Below are 20,761 nucleotides of genomic sequence, written 5' to 3' on the forward strand. Positions count from 1 at the left end.
AAATTAATATTGAAATATTGTATTTCTTTGATACAATGTAATTATAAGTCAGTAAGACAAAAATCCCCTTACGTCCAAAAATTTAAAAATTAAACACCAAAGTACGTGAATTTAAGCTAAAATAGAAAGCCTATACAACATTTTATATCTTTCCTTTCTAGGAAAAATGTTGGAAGTTAAATAAATAAATAAATAGAGGCTAAAAACTCATGGTATGATTTCAATTTCAGGTAGTCATTTTTTAAAAAGCAACGACATTTAAGAAATGAGGTTGAAAGCCTCTAAATAGTCAGAGGCTAAATGAAGAAAGATGTATACTGTAACACTAAATCTAACTTTTTGGAAAATCTCTAATGTGGCTGCTCTCACTGGCCCAGGAGGAATATATTTCAGAAATCTAGACAGGATCAAATCATGTATTTCAACTGAATGGGACCATTCTGTCATACATCCATGAGATGCTTTTAAAATTGTACTGAGGCTATACTCTACGGACTAAATATATGCACTTTTAAGTCTTGACTTTGGAATGTTAAAACAATTCCACTTATATTGATTTTTTATTACAGTGGCTATATCTAACAACCCTGGAAAAAGAGATCAGATTTTGAGAATTCGAATGGCTCAATTTGATGAAAATCTGTCTTAACAGTTTCCACAAGCACTAAAGCTAGCACTTTCAGGACTTGAAAAACTGACAAATCAAGTCAAGGACAGTTCTTTTTTAAAGACTTAATTGTATTTTTAATGGACAAATAATAATTGTAAAATTCCACTTCTGGATATATGTCCAAAGAAACTGAAATCAGTATGCCAAGATATATCTGTACTGTCACATTCGCTGCAGCGCTATTTACAAGGGCAAACACTTCTCTTATGGCCTGATTTCCTTGCGGTTGTATAGATGTGGACAAACATTAATTCAGCTGCAGCATAACTTTTAAATTTAATTTTCGTATTTTTTCCCATAACGAGGTTGAAAGAAAAACATAAAGAAGTGGTAATCATAAAAGTGAATAAACGTGATTTCCACAGGGTGGGAAAGGTAATCCACTATAAACCGGCTATTTATTTTATTTGAGCTTGTTCATTTATCCATTTATTTGTTCTTTTATCAATGAGTATGCAGTCTGTATTCACACTACTGAATCAGACACTGGAGATTCCAATATGAAGAAGACAATGTACTTTGGAAGAGAGAGAGAGGTTGATTTTTATGATAGTATGATATGCAGTACTATACAGGTTCTGTATTTGGGGTGGCAGTATTATTTAGTATTTCAGAACTTTAGCTCTCAAATAATAATGAATGGATTCAAAGTCTGCTCCATATCTCATCAGCCAGGTGGTCTTGGACAAGTGTTTAATTCTTTAGTTCCAGTTTTCTCATCTGTTAGATAAGGATGATAACATTACCCACATTATGGAATTGTTTTGAGGCATAAATGAGGTATTATCTGTCTCTATAATAGTGTGTGACACATAGCTGTATATTAATGTTAACTACTGTTATTCGTGCTCTTGTTATTAAGGAATAATTATGCTAAAAGGTGAAAGAGAGAGGATGACTAACACAAGATGAGAAGAAAAGGGCATCATGATTAAGCAGAGAAGGGAGGGAGAGGCACTCCAAGTGGGAGATGGAGACAAAATAGTGCAGAGCAGTAAGGTGTAGATATGCAGCACAGGTTCAGAGAACTGTGACCTTTTGTACTGAACTCGATGTGTAATGGTGAGTCATTTGAACTTTATCCTGAAAACTTCTAAGCCTTACAAGAAAAGAAGTAGCATGATTAGATTTGGATATCAGAAATATGGTATAGTAAATGATGTGGAAAACAAATCTGAGTGTGGGCAGCTGAGATTAGAGAGACTTATGAGACAGACCTAACTGTCCAAGTGAGAAACTGAAAACATAAATTAAAGCTTAAATATTAAAGATTAAACCAGGCATATGGTCTACAAATTATTTATGACACATATGTGATGAAAAGGTGGGATTTAAAGCTGATGCCCAGATTTCCAGCTTATGCAAATTGATGACAATGTTATTAGCCAAGATAGAGAATATAATAAGTGCTTATTATAATATTTAATATTATTTAGTTCTTAATTTGTGTCAGGCTCAAGCTCCAAATACTTTTTTTTTTTGAGACGGAATCTCGCTCTGTCACCAGGCTGGCATGCAGTGGTGTGATCTCGCTCACTGCAACCTCTGCCTCCAGGTTCAAGCAATTCTCCTGCTTCAGCCTCCTGAGTAGCCGGGACTGCAGCCAAACACCACCACGCCCAGCTAATTTTTGTATTTTTAGTAGAGATGGGATTTCACCCTGTCAGCCAGGATGATCTCAGTCTCTTGACTTCACGATCCGCCTGCCTTGGCCTCCCAAAGTGCTGGGATTACAGGTGTGAGCCACCACGCCTGGCCTCCAAATACTTTTTTTTTTTTTTTAAGAGAGTCTCACTCTTATTGCCAATGCTGGAGTGCAATGGTGCTATCATAGCTTGCTGTAAACTGGAACTTGTGGGCTCCAGTGATCCTCCCATGTCAGAGCAGCTATCCCGTCCACCATCATGTACAACTAATTTTTAAACTTTTTGTAGAAACAGGGTCTCACTATGTTGCCCTGGCTGATCTTGAATTCTTGACCTCAAACTATCTTTGCACCTTGACCTCTCAAAATGCTGAGATTCCAAATATTCTTAATGCAGCAACTCATTTAATTCTCACGATAATGCTACAAAATAATATTTCCCCATTTTACAGATAAGGAAATTGTAGGACATGAGAAATAAATAATTTTCCAAGGTCATATAGTTAGCGACCAGGAGAGTGGAATTGCAAATATGGCTGAATAGTTGCAGAGGTTATGCCCTTGAGCTCCATGCCACACAGCTCTGCTACTGAGAAGAGGAACAAATTTGAAGGAGTTGTTGGCCTCTACAAAGATAGATAAGGCTTAATGTAAAGATTTTGGTTCTCTTTTGAACATCATTCTATACAATTAGTATCAATACAGTGCTATATTCGTTCATTATTTTAATAACTAATCAACTTGACTGTGTCTTCATTTTGTAACATAATTAAATATAAATCAAATACATATACATAAATTTATGTATGTACATACACACATATATACATATATATAAAAATATAACACTTCCAAACAATGGACTAGTTACCACATCAAAATAATGTGGGCTTAGTCTAGAATGACTTATTATTCATAAATATATGATTGTTTTTAGTGCTTAAAATTTTTATTTTTAAATGTTCATACTATTATGCCAAGCTTTTCTTTATCTCCTCATGAGTAGAGATTCTATTAATATTTCCCAGACCCTATAGCTAATTCAATATTATTTACTTCTGTGGATCAGGGATGGACACCAAATATAATATTACACACCTTCCACCTATGTCTCGAGAAATCATAAGCATCTTCTTAAACTCCATATTGGCTTATTATTACATATTTGTGTTAATTAGATTAGTTTTATCTACAGTAATAAACTCTTAAATATGCTAATGAACAATTCTGTCCCTGTATTATTTGATTGATACTGTCATGGGACCCATTGATTACACATTTCAAACTGCAAAATGTTAGTATGTCATTTTACTTAATAAATGACTGCATATATTGAAATAAACTCAAGGGCTAGGTAAGTTTATAGATCTAATGGGAGTTCCACTTTTCCTGGTTATGTAGCCTCCACAAGCTTTAATTCAGTGATTACACATTTCTTATTAGGTAAGCAAATCTAAGACACCAACAACATGAATACAGGCCATGAAACAAATGAATGATTTTCTCAGATGATATGAGGGGGCAACAAAGCATAGGAATAACTATCATTGGTTTCAAATTATAATATCTATAATAATTTTTATTAAATTAGTCTTTCAAAGTAGGGCAGATAAGAAAAATAAAAATACCAGTTTAATTTTCTATGTATCAAACAGAACTGCAAATGTATTCATCTATTAACGTTCTACTTGAGACTGCCAATCTTGCAGGTGCTCAGTTTTCTCTCTTACTCTCTACAGAAGTTGTTTCAATCTTTTCTATTCTTCCAGATCTTCTTTGAAACCAGGTACTTGTTCATCATCAGATGATGATTTTACCTCATAAATTTTAGAGAAAATGAGAAGTATAGGTAAGAATTACCTCACCTTCCTTTTTTCCTCTCAGTAAAATTCAAGAAGTGACTTTCCTCCTAGGGCCGTTCTCTTACGTAGCATTTCCTGTCTTCTCTTCCAGGAGCGGACTCCATCAGTTGTCCCTCTCTCTCTCTATCTTCATTATCTCCCTTCCTGGTAACTGTTTCTCAACAACATTTAAAGCTTCTTGAATCTCCTTATCAATGTTAGTTTTCTAGGACTCCTGTAACAAAGTATCACAAACAGGATGGTTAAAGGGAAGAAACTTATGGTCTCACAACCCTGGGCTACCTCTTCGTAGCTTCTGGTGGTTTCCTGGTAATCTTTGGTGTCCCCTGGCTTGCAGACACTTAATTCCCTTCTCTGCTTTTGATGTCCTGTAGTGTTCCCTCTGTGTCTCTGTTTTCACATGGGCATATGCTTATGAAGATACTCGTCATATTGGATGAGAGGTCAACCCTGCTCCAGCATGACCTCATCTTAACTAGTAACATCTGCAATACCCTAATTCTAAATAAAAAGTCACATTGCAAAGTACTGGGGATTAGAACTTCAAAATATATGTATACTTTTGGTTGGGGACACAGTTCAACCCATAACACTACCTTAATAAAACAAAATACTGAACTTTCAAACATTCTTTAACTAGACTTTCTGTTTCAGCCACAATTTTTATCTTTTCTTTCCTTTACAATCACACTTTTAAAGGTTTTGCAAACAATTTTTGCCTTTACTTTCTCTGCAATCCACTTTTTAAATCAAGCTTATAAAGAAAATTGTCTTTTCTTGTGTGTGTGTAAATGTAATTTGCCCTGATTATGCAAAAATAACACTCAGCCTGATAGTTCTATTTCTCAGTGGTAATTAATCTATTAACATTTTGATTTTATATGTAACAATAAGCTATCATGTATTCAGCATCTGGCTCCAGATATATTGGTAAATATAACTCATTTTATTCTCACTATTTTGAAGATGAAAAATATATGTAAATTTAATTTTATGGGCTTTGTTCACCTGAGGCTCCCCACTGGGAAATATATTCTTCTTCGATTGCTGATAAAACTTGGTTTCAGTAAACCTATGAGTTTGGGATCCAGACTGAGAAAAGTGTGGTTAAATTCATCAAAATAATTTCACCCTTTAAGCTTCATGGTGGACAGGCAGCTGGTTTTCTTCTAGACTCAATGTGCTTTATTTTGAGTCTAATGTTATATAATATATATTAGTCTGTGTGTGTGTGTGTGTGTGTGTGTATAGACACACACACACACACTAACATTTAGTGTATTCAGGCCACCATTATATTCATTTATACAGGTTGAGCATCCCTAATCCGAAAATCCGAAATCCGGTATGGTCCAAAGAGCATTTATTTTGAGCATGAGGTTTGAATGTCGTGTCTACACTCAAAAAGTTTCAGATTTTTGTATGATTTTGCATTTCAGATTTTCAGATTAAGGATGCTCAACCTGCGCTATGCCAACAATCTTCTAAGTGTCCTTTCTTCTAGCCTTACTCTTTTCCAATCAATATAACAATAAACGAACACAAGAAAACATTCTCACTTTACCTAATAATAATATAAATATAGAATATAAGGAAGTTTAAAAAATTCACATATCACATCGGCATAGATAACAAGTATTAATAATATTCAGTCTTGGCAAGATTTTTCATACTGTTAGTTTAAGTGTTGATGTCCTGGAGGATCACCGGCAAATTGCAGAACCACTATAACTGGTTTTTCATTTGCCAGTGAATACTGTTGAACAATCCCATCAATAAATGTTTCCTGAGACAAAAATTTCACAACGTCTTATTATTTCTGAAAGCCACCCTGCCCCCGCCATCAATTCCTCCTCACTCTTAGGAAATTACCTGTAAGAAAATGAAGCAGTGTTCTGTCATTAGAAATACAACTTTCTAATGGTCTACAATTACTTTTGTCTTTTGTTCCCTGTTATTCTCAGTTGGACAGGGACTTCCTTTGCAATTTCATTTTATTTTTCCTTAATCATTAATGCCCCTCTTCGGAAGATTAATCTCAACAACACAAATATACTCAACATTTCTTGTCTTTTGTTTTAAACTCAATTTGTGTATTTATCCATTTCCACTTCACATTCCCATTTGTTGACTCTTCTTTATAACAAAACTTCTCAAAATTTTTGCATAAATTCTACCTTTTTCACTATTAACTCTTTTTGTTTTTTCCAACCTTATTAAAGAACAAATAACAAATGAAATGTATATATTTACTGTGTACAACGTCATGTTTTGAAATGTGTACACATTGTGAAATGATTTCTGTAATCAAGGTAATGAACATATCTATCACCTCACCTAGTTTTTTTTCCAGTGAGAAAATTTAAGATCGAGAGTCAGCATATTTTGAGTATAAAATACAGTATTATTAACTAAAGCCACTATGCTCTACATTAGATCTTTAAAACTTATTCATCCTGCATAACCAAAAATTTGTACTATTCATCCAGCTTGTTCTCATTCTTCCCACCTTCTTCCCTCTGGCAACTCATCATTTTGTGTCTGTTTCAATGAGTTTGCATTTTTTTATATTCCTCATAGAAGTGAGACCATGCAGTATTTGTCTTTTTGTGCGTGATTTATGTCACATAGCTTAATGTCCTCCAGATCTATCTATGTCATCACAAATGACAGCATTGTCTTCTTTTTTAAAGGCTAAATAATATTCCATTTTGTGTGTGTGTGTGTGTGTGTGTGTATGCATATGTGTGTGTCTTTTTGCTTATAATTGTTTTGGGTATTTCGGATATTTTGTGGTTCTATATTATATATATACATTTATGTATAATTTTCTTTATCTGTTTATCTTTGTTGAATGATTAGGGTGATTTCATGTCTTGACTATTCTGAATAATGCTGCAATTAATATGGGAATGCAGATATCTCTTCAATTTACTGACCTCATTTTCTTTGGATATATACCCAGATGTGGGATTGCTGAATCATATAATACTTCTATTTTTAATATTTTGAGGAACCTCCATATTGTTTTCCATAATAGCTGTCCTAATTTACATCCTCACAAACAGTGTACAAGTTGGCACCCAACTGTCCATTTTCTCCACATTCTTACCAGCACTTATATTTTTTGTTATTAATAATAGATATTCTAATAAGTGTGAGATTATCCCTCATGTGATTTTAACTTGCATTTCCTTGAAAGTTAGTGATGTGGAGCATTTCTCTTTCATATTCCTGTGGCCATTTGTATGCCTTCTTTGGAGAAATGTCTATTCAGGTCCTTTGTCCATTTTAAATTGGATAATTTGTTTCCTTGCTGTTGAGTTCTATGTGTTCCTTAGATATTTTGGATATCAACCCCTTATAGGACATATGGATAGCAAATATTTTCTCACATTCCTTGGATTGTCTGTTGACTCTGTAAATTGTTTCCTTGGCTGTGTAGAAGCTTTTTAGTTTGATGCAATCCCATATGTTTATTTTTACTCTTGTTGTCTGTGCTTTTGAGACAATATCCAAAAAATCATTGCCCAAACGAATGTCAAGAAATTTTTCCTTAAGTTTTCTTCTAGGAGTGTTACAACTTCAGATCTTTAATTACATTTAAGTCATTACAATTAAGTTACATCTAAAGTATTAATACATTGATTTTTGTATATGGTATGAGATAAGAGCTCCATTTCATTCTTCTGCATACGGATATACAGTTTTCTCAGTGTCATTTATTGAAGAGACTGTCCTTTACTCTTTGTGTCTTCTTAACATCTTTGTCAAATAGCAATTGACCGTAATGTGTGGAATTATTTCTGAGCTCTGTGTTCTGTTCCCTGAGTCTATAAGTCTGTTTTTATGCCAGTATCATGCTGTTTTGGTTGCTATAATTTTGTAGCATATTTTGAAGTCAGGTAGTGTGATGCTTCCAGCTTTTCTCTTTTTGCTCATGATTGCTTTGGGTATTTTATAGTTTCATGCAAATTCTAGGATTTTAAAAAAATTTCTGTAAAAAATGTCATTGGAATTTTAATAGAGAGTGTATTGAATTGTAAATCACCTTGAGTAGTGAAGATATTTTAACATTGATCACTTTAGTCAATGAACATGGGATATCGTTTCATTTATTTGTGTCTTCTTCAATTTCTTTCATCAGTGTTTATAGTTTTCGGTGTATTGATCTTTCACCCCATGATTAAGTTTACTCCTCAATATTTATTTTTTTATGCTACTGTAAATGAAATTTTATTGTTGTTGTCTCTTTCAGATATTTCCTTTTTAGTGTACAGAATTGCTGTAGAATAGCTACAGATTTTTGTGTGTTGATTTTGTGTCCAGCAACTTTACTAAACTCATTTAGTAGTTCTAACAGTGTTTTGGTAGAGTTTATGGGGTTTTCTATATATAAGATCATGTTTTCTGCAAACAATGATAATTTAATTCTTCCTTACTGATTTGGATGCCTTTTATTTTATCTTGCCTAATTGCTGTGGCTGGAACTTTCAGTACTATGCTAAATAGAAGTTGCAGTGTAGGAGTAGGCACTCTTGTTTCTCATCTTAGCAAAAAATCAACTTTTTACTCCTGAGTATGGTATTAGCTGTGGGCTTGTTGTATATGGGCTTTATTATGTTGAGGTATATTCTTCTATACCTAATTGATTGAGAATTTTCACTATAATAGGACATTAAATTTCTGCAAATGCTTTTTCTGTGTGGACTGAGATGATAATAACATTTTTATCTTTCATTCTTTTAATGCAGATGATCTTCTTTATTGGTTTGTGCTTGTTAAACCATTCTTGTATCTCACAGATAAATCCCACTTGATCATTGTGTGTGCTCCTTTTAATGTGCTGCTGAATTTGGTTTTCTAGTATTTTGTTGAGGATTTTTGCATGTAGGCTCATTAGAAATATTACCCTGTAATTTTCTTTCCTTTTAGTGTTCTTGCTCGGCATTGGTACCAGGGTAACACAGGCCTTGAAAAATGAATTTGGAACTGTTCCCTGCTCTTCAGTTCCTCACAGATTTTGAGAAGGACTGGCGACAATTCCTTAGATGTTCTGTAAAATTGACCTTGAGCTCATCATCTAGTTTTGGATTTTCCTTTGTTGAGCAATTTTTGATTACTGCTTCAATCACATTTTTGTTATTGTTCTGTTCAGACAAGGTGTATTTTGAGATTTTTTAAAAAATATAAACATAATTTAAAAATTATAAACATTATAATTATAAAAAATTATAAACACTATAATTTTTTAAAATTATAATTTTTAAAGAAAATTACAGTGTTTATCACTATAGGCTTCCCTAGTAGAGGTGCTTTTGCTGTCTCCCATAAATTTTGGTGTGTTGTATCTTTATGTTTTACTATTTCAAGATTTTTTAAATTTCTCCTTTGATTTCTTTTATGATCCTTTAGTTGTCTATAAGTGTGTTATTTAATTTCCACATATTTATTGATTTTCCTATTTTTGATTTCTAGATTCACATGATTATAGTTTGATTGATATGATTTTGGTCTTCTCAAATTTGTTAAGATTTATTCCGTGGCCTAACATGTAATCTATCCTGAAGAATGTTTCATACACATTTGAAAATAATGTTTTTACTCTGCTGCACGTTGTGGACTGTTCTCTATTTATTTGTTAGGTCCATCTGGTCTATAGTGTTCTTCAGGTCCACTGTTTTCTTTTGATTTTTCTGTCTGGATGACCCATCAATTGTTGAAAGTGGGGTAAGAAAGCTTCTTACCATTATCATATAGCCATTTCCCCCTCCATAAGAAGTTCTGTTACTATTTTCTTTTATATTTAAAATATAAACTAAATTTAAATTTCTATTTAAAATATTTCAGTGCAACAATGTTGAGTGCAAACATATTTATAATTAGTATATCCTCTTGATAAATTGATCCTTTTATTAATGCATAATAACCTTTGGTTTTTGTCAGTTTTTCACTTAAATACTATTTTATCTGATATAAGTATATTCTTTCCTGCTCACTTTTGCTTGGAATATCTTTTTCCATCCTTTCATTTTAAACTATGTGTGTTCTTTAAGGTGAAGTGATTAGAGTTGGATCTTATTTTTTCATTCATTCAAACAGTCTATAGTCTCTATGATTAGTGAATTTAATCCATTTACATTTTAAGTAATTACTGAAAGGTAAAAACTGACTATTGAAGTTTTGCTTATTGTTTTCTGTTTGTAGTTCCTTTGTTTCATGTGTCTTTCTTTGTGATGTGATGATGTTTTTGAGTGACATGCTTTGATTCCTTTTTCTTTACCTTTTACATATAATATTACATATTTTTCTAGTGGTTACCATGAGGCTTACATAAGACATCTTATCACTAAAGCAGTGTATTTCAGACTGATAACAAATTAACTTTGGCGGCATACAAAAACTGCACATTAACTTCTCCTTTCCCCATATTTTAAGTTATTAATATCAAAACTTAATCTCTTATATACAGTGTATCCATTAAAAAGATATTAAAGTTATAGTTATTTTTAATTCTTTTGTCTTTTAACTTTTATACCAGAGGTAAAAGTAATTTATTTACTACCATTATATTATGAGAATACTCTTAATTTGACTGTATTTCTGTTTTATATTTGCCATTATTTTAATGGCAAAACCACAACTACTTTTGCACCAACCTAGTACTAAATTTTATACTATAATATGTTTTCATGTTGTTAGTTAACACTTTTATCTTTTTAAACTTGAAAAACTCCTTTTAGTGCTTCTTATAATGCAGGTTTAGTGGTGATTAATTTCCATGGCTTTTGTTTATCTGGAGAATTTTTTTTCTCATTCATTTTTATCTCCAATGAACAACTTTGCCAAATACAATATTCTTGGTTGGCAGTTTTCTTATCACAGCACTTTGAATACATTGTCTCATTCTTTCTTGGCTTGGAAGGTTTCTGCTGAAAAATCCATTGATAGTCTTATGAACATTACCTGGTATGGGACAGATTGCTTTTGTTTTTTTGTTGCTTTCAAAATTCTTTGACTTTCACTTTTGAAAATTTGATTATGAAGAGTCTCGGTAAGATGTCTTTCTATTTAAGCTAGTTGAGGGCTTCATGGTCTGGATGTTTACTTTTTTTTCTAGATTTGGGAAACTTTCTGTCTCTTTAAATAAGATTTCTACCTCTTTCTCATTCTCTTCTTATCTTGGGTTCCTATGCGTTCTGAGACCTATAGGCTGTCATTATTCTTTTGCATTCTGTTTTGTTTTGATTCCTCTGACTGGGTAATTTTAAGTCACCTACAGATTTTCCTTTCTGCTTAATCATGTCTGCTGTTGAAGTTCATTATGGGATTTTTCAGTTTAGTAATTGCATTCTACAGCATCAGAATTTCTGTTTGATTTTTTCCATGGTTTCTAACTTATTGATGAACTTTTTATTTCACTGACGTATTGCTTTGCTGAATTTTGTTTAGCTATCTACTTATGTTTTCTTAAAGCTCACTGAACTTCTTTAAAATAATTGTTTTGAATTTTTAACAGGCATACTGTAGATATGCATTTCTATGGGACTGGTTACTGATGTTTAATCTATTCCTTTTGTGGTGTCATGTTTTCCTGATTATTTGTGATCCTTGTGGTTTTGCATTGGTGTCTTTAGGAAGTAAGTACCTCTCTCAGTCATTACAAACTGGTTTCAGCTGGGAAAAACCTTCACTAGTAAGTCAACCTATCCAGTCATTCTGGGTTGGCTGTCTGGTAGAGTTTGTGGGGTGCGGGTGGGAGTTTCCACTGGAATCCTTGGCCAGGCTTGCCTGGGGCCTTGAGTACACAAGTAGACAAGCCTGATACCTGGGTCCATAGAACAATGCCTAATGCCTGGGTGGGGCAGGATTGGAGCCTGTGTCTGCAAAAGTGACCCTGAATCCTGGGTCTATGGAGGTCAACCTAGAACTGGGATGAACCTTGGGCCTGAGTACAGTGGTACCAGTCTTACAGTGGGACAAGTCTGGCATCTGACTCCATGGGGTTGAACCTCATACTAAGTCACTGGGAATGAGTCTAACGCTGGGGTCTACTGGGGCAAGTCTAGAACCTGGGTCCATGGAGGCCGTCCTGGTGCCTAAGACTACGAGGGGAGGCCTGGAGCCTGGGTCCACAAGTACAAACTGGGTCCTAGGTCCACAAGGACTAGCCCTGGTGCCTGGGTCCTATGGGGCAGGCTTGGATCCTGTGTCTGCAAAAGTGACCCTGAATCCAGGGTCCACAGAGGTCAACCTGGACCAAGGGTGAGCTTTGGGCCTGGGTACACTGGGACTTGGCATTTGGACAGCTTTGGCATCTGATTCCCTAGGGATGAGACTGGTACTGAGTCCTTAGAACTGGGCCTGATGCTGGGGTCTCTTGGGGCAAGCATCCTATGTCCATGGTGGCAGTCTTGGTGTCTTGGTGCCCAAGATCATGAGGACAAGCTTGGAGCCTTAGTCCACAGGGACAGCCTGGGTCCTGGGTTCAGAGTGACCAGAGTGACCAACCTGGGATCAGAGTTCACAGGAGCTGGTGTGGCATTGGGGCTGGCCTGGAGCTGGAGCTGCAGGGGTCGGCCTTGTTCCTGGGGCTATGGCTCTGTCCTGGCACTAGAGCAAGCCTGGAGTGTCAGGGGACAGTCTAATGCTGAGATTCATTCTGGTGGGCCTGATGTGATGGTTCAGTTCCTTTCCCTATGCAGAGAGTATCTTTCTCTGTACTTTGCTGCCTGGGCTTGTGGGAGGGGTGAAAAGAGCAATGTATAACTGACCTCCCTACTCTCTTCAATGTATCTTTTCTTATTTCTGTGCTCCATGCAGGTTCTGTAATATCTCACCTGGATACCATAGTTTTTGTGAAGGTAGTTTTGTGTGTGGATAGTTGTCAGACTGGTGTTTCTGTGAGGGGATGAGCACTGGAAAGTTCTATTTTATAATCTTTCTGACAACACTCCTTATCTTTTAAATATTTGAATACTTTATATTTACTATTTGATTATGAATACATACATATATTTTAAAGAATACACACAATATATATTTTCAAGAATAACAATAAGGAAAAACATTTATTTATGCACACATAAGTTTAACAAATAAATCATGAATGCTTTTAAAATGACTTAGGCTGGGTGCTGTGGTCATGTCTGTAATGCCAGCACTTTGGGAGCCTGAGGTGGGTGAATTGCTTGAGCTCAGTGGTTCAAGATCAACCTGGGATACTTGATAAAACCCCCCCTCCCCCACCACACACAAAATACAAACATTAGCTGGGCATGATGGCACCTGACTGTACGACTAGCTACTTAGGAGACTGAGATAGGAGGATCGGTTGAGCTCAGGTTCAAAGGTTGCAGTGGCAAAGGTTGCTGTGAGGTGAGATTACACTGTTGTACTCTAGCCTGGGCAACAGAGAAAGACTCTGTCTCAAAAAATAAAATAATGATTAAAGATGTTGAGCTTTTTTTTTCATATGATTCTTTGCTGCACAGATGTCTTCTTTTGAAAAGTGTCTGTTCATGTCCTTTGCCCACTTTTTTATGGGGTTGTTTGTTTTTTCTTGTAAATTTGTTTAACTTCCTTATAAATGTTGGCTATTAGACCTTTGTTGGATGCATAGTTTGCAAACATTTTCTTCCTTGCTGTAGTCTGTTTACTCTATTGATGGTTTCTTTTGCTGTGCAGAAGCTCATTAATTAATTAGATCCCATTTGTCAATTTTTGCTTTTGCTGCAATTGCTTTTAGTAATTTTTACTTTTGTTATAATTGCAAATGAAATATTTGCCCATGCCTATGTCCTGAATGGTATTGCCTAAGTTGTCTTCCAGGGATTTTATAGTTTTGGGTTTTATATTTAAGTATTTAATCCATCTTGAGTTAATCTTTGTATGTGGTGTAAGGAAGGGGTCCAGTTTTAATCTTCTGCATATGGCTAGCCAGTTATCTCAGCACCATTTATTGAATAGAAAATCCTTTCCCCATTGCTTGTTTTTGTCATGTTCTTCAAAAATCAGAGAGTTGTAGGTGTGTGGTTTTATTTCCGGGTTCTTTATCCTGTTCCATTGGTCTATGTGTCTGTTTTTGTACCAGTACCATGCTATTTTGGTTACTATTAAAACAAAAAAAACAAAAAACAAAAAACAAAAAAACAAACAAACAAAAAAACACACTAGTGGGTTTGTGGAGGAAAAAGAATGCTTTACACTGTTGGTGAGAGTGTAGATTAGTTCAACTATTGTGGAAGACAGTGTGGTGAGTCCTCAAAGACCTAAACACAAAAATACCATTCAACCCAGCAATCTCATTACGGAGTATGTACCCAAAGGAATAAAAATAATTCTGTTATAAAGATACATGCATATGTTCATTGCAACACTATTCACAACAGCAAAGACATGGAATCAACCTAAATGTCCATCAATGATAGATTGGATAAAGAAATTGTGGTACATTTATACCATGAAATACTATGCAGCCATAAAAATGAATGAGATCATGTCCTTTCCAGGGACATGGGTGGAGCTGGAGGCCATCATCCTTAGCAAACTAACACAGGAACAGAAAAACAAACACTGCATGTGATCACTTATAAGTTGGAGTTAAATGATTAGGACACATGGACATATAGAGGAGAACAACACACACTGGGCCTATCAGGGAGGTGCATTGTGGGAGAAGGGAGAGAGTCAGGGAAAATAACTCATAGGTACTAGACTTAATACCTGGGTGATGAAGTAATCAGTACAGCAAACCCGCATGACACAAGTTTACCTATGTAACAAACCTGTAGCTTGCATGTATACCCTTAAACTTACAAGTTAAATATATATATAAATAAAATACTTAATCTTCTTAATCCTTTTCTCATTCTCTAAATTTTCCTAAGTATTTTCTTGCTTTACTTCCTATTTACACAGTCATTATCCATTTAAATATTAGAACAGATAACAAATACAAAAAAGCACATTACCTAAACATACAGGCTAATGAACAATTCCAGAGCTAAGACAAATTAACCATCACTTAAGTACAACGTAGTACATCACAAGCCTTAGGAGTTCCCCAAAACTTTATTAGGATACCTGTATAAAAAATAAACTTTATTTTTAGAGCAATTTTAAGTTCACTGCAAAATTAAGTGGAGTACAAGTTCTCATATACTGTCTCTCCCCTCATTTCTACAACCTCCTGCATTACCAATATCCTTCACCATAGTAGTCCATTTGTTACAATCAATGAACCTACATCGATGCATCATTATCACCCAAACTCTGTAGCTATATTAGAACTCACTCTTGGCGTTGCACATTTTATGGGTTTTGACAAATATATAATGGCATGTACCCATTATTTTAGTATCACACAGAATGCACAGCCTTAAAAATCCTCTGTGCTCCACCTATTTATCCCTTTCCCTCCTACCCTCTGCTAACTACTGATCGTTTTGCCGTCTCCCTAGTTTACCTTTTCCAGAATGTCATATAGTTGGAATCATATGGTATATAGACTTTACAGATTTTTTTAAAAATTAGTAATGTGCATTTTAATTTCCTGTATATCTTTTCATGTCTTGATCACTCCTTTATTTTGGCACTGAATAACATTTTATTGTCTGGATATACCACTGTTAATTTATTCATTCAATTACAAAAAGACTTCTTGGTTATGTCTAAGTTTTGGCAATTATAGATAAAGATTCTATAACCATTCATGTGCAGGTGTTGTGTAGGCTGACATTTTCAACTCCTTTGAGTAAATACCAAAGAGCATGAGAGCTGGATTATATGGTAAGAGTATGTTTACTTTTCTAAGAAACTGACAAACTGTTTTACAAAGTGACTGTATCATTCTGCATTCCTGTCAATAAATGAGAGTTCCTATTGCTCCATATCCTCTTCAACATCTGGTGTTCTCATTTTTTTATTTTAATTTTCTAAATAGATCAACAGTGGTTTCTCATTGTTTTTTCTAATGACATAATATGTTGAACATCTTTTCATATGCTTATTTGCCTTCCGTATATCCTCTTTAGTGAGGTAACTTCTCAGGTCTTTTGCCCATACAAAATCAGATTGTTCATTATCCCATTGTTGAACTTGAAGTATTTTAATATGTCTTCCCTTCTAATCTGTATACCTGTTATTTCCTTTCCTTGTCCTATTGAATTAACCATGTCTTCCATTCAGTGTTAAAAAGCAGTAGAGAGAGAGAACATTTTTGCCTTATTGCTGATCTTAGTGAAAAAACTTCAATTATCTTGCTATTAAACATGATGTTACCTGTAGGTTTTCTGTAGGTACGTTTTATTAAGTTGAGGAAGTATCGCTTTGTTCCTAGGTTTTTTTATAACTATGAATGGGTGGTGAATTATGTCAAATACCTTTTCTGTATCTATTGATATGATTATGTGATTTTTCTTTTTTAGCATGTTCACATGATGAATTACATTAATTGATTTTCAAATGTTGAATCAACTTGTCAGAGCTTGTATAAATGCCACCTGATAATAGTGTATAATTCTAATTATGTATTTTTAAATTTAATTTGCCAATATTATGAAGATTTGTGCTTTATGTTTACATGAGATACTAATCTATAATTTTTGAATGTGTTTCTCTGGTTTTGGTATTAGGGTAATGTTGACCTCACAGTGTTAGTTGGGAAATATTTCTCTGCTAGTATCTTCTGAAAAAAATTCTAGAGAATTGGAATAATTTCTTACTGAAATATTTGGTAGAATTCATCAGTAAATCCATTTGGGTCTGGTGTTTTGTGTTTTGGATGGGTATTAATTATTGATTCAATTTCTCTGAATAATATAGGCCCATTCATATTGTCTATTTTTCTTAAGTTTTATCAGATTTTGTCATTCAAAAATTGATCTATTTTATCTAAGTTAACCAATTTGTAGACATAAAGTTGTTTATAATATTCATTTATTATCCTCTCATGCCTATGAGTTCTGTAGTTAAGTTCACTCTTTCATTTCTGATGTTAGTCTTTTGTATCTTCTCTCTTTGCTAGAAGCTTATTAATTTTATTGATCTTTTTAAAAATCAGATTTTTATTCTGTTGATTTTTCTCAATTAAATTTCTGTTTTCAATTTCATTGATTCCTGCTCTAATTTTATTATTTCTTTTCTTTTTCTTACTTTGGATTCAATTTGCTCTCCTTTTTCTAATTTTCTCGGGTGGAAATTTAGATGATTGATTTTAGATCTTTTTTTCCCATATGGTTGTATTCAGTACTATAAAATTCCCTGTTAACTCTGCTTTTGCTGCATCCTGTAAATTTTGATTAAGTGAAGCACTTCAAAATATTTTAAGATTTATCTTGATATTTCTTCTCTTACTCACGTGTTATTTGTAAGGGTGTTATTTAATCTCGACGTATTTTGAGGTTGTCCAGTTATCTTTCTGTTATTTATTTCAAGTTTAATTTCTTTCTGAAGTGGGAGCCAACATTGTATTATTTCTATTTTGTAAATTTGTTTATGTATGTTTCATGGTGCAAAATATGATCTGTCTCACTGAATATTCCATGTGAGCTTGAAAAGAATGTGTCATCTACTGTTGTTGGATAAAGTCGTTGATAGATGTCAATCATATCCAGTTGATTAATGGTTCTTCTGTGTTCAAATCTATCCTCACTAATTTCCTGCTGGATCAGTCCATTTCTGATAGAGGGATGAAAAGTCTTCAACTGTAACGGTGAATTAACTTACTTCTCCATGCAGTTATCACTTTTTGTTGTTAAATGCGCACATATTAAGAATTGTTATGACTTCTTAGAGTACTGTCCCCTTTTTCACTATGCAATGCCTTTCTTTATCTCTGATAACTCTTCTTGTTCTAAAGACTGCTTAGCCTGAAATTAATATAGTTACTTCTACTTTCTTTTGATTAGTATGTCATATGCTGTTATCTATCCCTTTACTTTTAATTTATTGATGCCATTATATTTAATGTTGGTTTCTTGTAAACAGCATATTGTTGGGTCTTGGTTTATGATCCACTCTCACAATCTGTCTTTCAATTGGTTTATTTAGATCATTGGTGTATAAAGTGATTATTAAGATATTTAGACAATAGCTACCATATTTTTTACTATTCTCTATTTGTTGCCCTTGTTCTTTTGTTCCTGTTTTTGTCTTCATTTTATTTGTCATTCTGCAATTTTAACTGAGTACTTTATGTGATTCTATTTCTCTTTTCTTGGCATAACAATTATAGTTCTTTTTGGTTTTTTTCTTTTCTTAGTGATTGCCCTAGAGTTTGCAATACATTTTTACATTGAACTTAGTTCCCTTTTCAATTACCCTTTTCTTGTTTCTTGGTTGCGTACGTTCTTTTTATTAACTATTTTTTTTTCTTTCTCTCATATCTTTGCATCATTGTTGTCATTAACTTTGTTTATACATAAGCATACATCATCAAATATATTGTTATTATTATTTTGAACAAACTGTGATTCATTAAAAATAAGAGAAGAGAAACTTTTTTTTAACCTTCATTATTCTTTCTCCATTGCTCTTCCTTTTTTAATATAGACTAGTTTCTGACCTGTATTATTCTGGTTCCCTCTGAAGAACTTTTAACATTTCTTAAGTAGCATGTATACTGGCAACAAATTCCATTTTTCACTGAGGAAACCTTATTTCTCCTTCCACTTTAAAAGCCAGTTTCTCAGGGTACAGAATTTTAGGTTGGTAGGTTTTTCTTCTCAACATTAAATATTTCACTTTATTCGCTTCCTGCTTACATGGTTTCTGAGAAATCAGATGTAATTCTTATATTTACTTTTCTATAGATAAGATCATTTTTTCCTCTGGATTCTTCTAAGATTTTTTTTTAATCTTTGATTTTTTGCAGTTTGAATATAATATGTTTCTGCATAGTTTGTATGTTTGTTTTGTGCTTATCCTGCTTGCTGTTCTCTGAGTTTCCTGGATGTGTCTGTCATTCATTTGTCTGAAATTAATTTTTGGAAGTTATCTGTCATGATCGCTTCAAATATTGCTCCTGTTTTTTTTTCTCCTTCTTCTCTTCTGATATTCCTGTTATGTGTATGTTACAACTTCTGTGGTTGTTCCACAGTCCTCTGATATTTCGTTCTGTTTATTTTAGTTTTTTCTTTGCTTTTTCATCTTGGTCTATTGTCATATACCCAAGCACAGGTATTTTTTCCTCAGTGTAGTAATGAGCCCATCAAAGGCATTTTTATTTCTGTTAGTGTTTTTGATCTCTAGCATTTCTTTTAGACTCTTTGATAGAATTTCAATTTATCTGCTTACCTTATTCATCTGTTTTTGAATGTTATCTAGTCTTTCCATTAAGGCCCTTACTTAGCACATGAATCATAGTTGTAAAAATTTTTTGGCCTGATAATCCCAATATTCCTGCCATTTCTGTCTCTGATCCTGATGTTTGTTCTGTCTGTTCAAACTGTGTTTTGCCTTTTGGTATGTATTGTATTTTTTTGTTGAAAGGTGGACACAATGTACTGGGTAAAAGGATCTGTAGTAAATAGGCCTTTAGTAAGGTAATCCCAAACTGTGAGAGTAGAGAAAGCATTCTCCATTCCTATGATTAAGTTTCAGTCTTTTGGTGAGTCTGTGCCCCTGTACTATAGGCTTAACCAGTGCCTTCTAGTACTTTTCTCCTTAGGATCTAGTAAAATTTTTTCTCTTAACGGCCAACTTTATTACGAACAATGTGCCCAGGTGTATTTTAAAATGGTTACTTTTCCCTTTCCCCTGCTAGAAGCAGAAGGGAATTTTTCTTTGATATTCACTGTGGAGGTCTGGTAGAACTCCTCGTGGTTAAACTCACAAAAGTGTGGATGGAGGCTCCCTTTTGACTAGATCCTCCTGGAATTTTTAACATTTGGATCTGTCCACACTGAGTATCCAACAATTTGTCAATTACTGCTCTGGTTTTCCTACAAGACACCAGTTCCCTAGGAAGTTTCTCTTCAAGTAATGTGATTCTCTGCATCACCCTGTCTGGCTCTCTGATTTTAAGGCAGTGGTTTGCCCTGTGCTCTCATTTTTCTCTGATGGATCTAAGAGGAATTGTTGATGTTTTAGCTTTTTACTTGTGAGGGTCAAGTGGTGACTTCTAAGCTTCTTACATGCTGAACCGGAGTATATGGAATTTTCTTAGTGTTGCTTTTTAGAGTTAACATTCATTTATATTTACCCAATTTTTACCATTTACATTGTTTGTTTTGCTTTCCTGTATATTTATATTTTTATCTGAAATAATTTTTTTGTCCTTGAATTATTTACTGTATCTATTAGTGTAGGACACTAGCAATGCATTTTCCAATTTTGTTTGTCACAAAACATTTTTATTTCTTCTCACTTTAGAAGGACATTTTAGCTAGATATAGAATAAATGTTGACCAATGTTTTCTTTTAGTGCTATAATAATGTCTTCTTTAAAACTTATTTCCTTGAGAAATCTTTCTCATACTTATTGATTCTACTTTAAATATAGTTTAGTCATGCATCATTTAATGACGGTAATAATTTCTAAAAAATGTGTCTTAGGTGATTTTTTTGTTGTGTTAACATCAT

This window comes from Mandrillus leucophaeus, unplaced genomic scaffold, assembly GCF_000951045.1.
Source record: "Mandrillus leucophaeus isolate KB7577 unplaced genomic scaffold, Mleu.le_1.0 Scaffold303, whole genome shotgun sequence".
In the NCBI taxonomy this organism is placed as follows: domain Eukaryota; kingdom Metazoa; phylum Chordata; class Mammalia; order Primates; family Cercopithecidae; genus Mandrillus; species Mandrillus leucophaeus.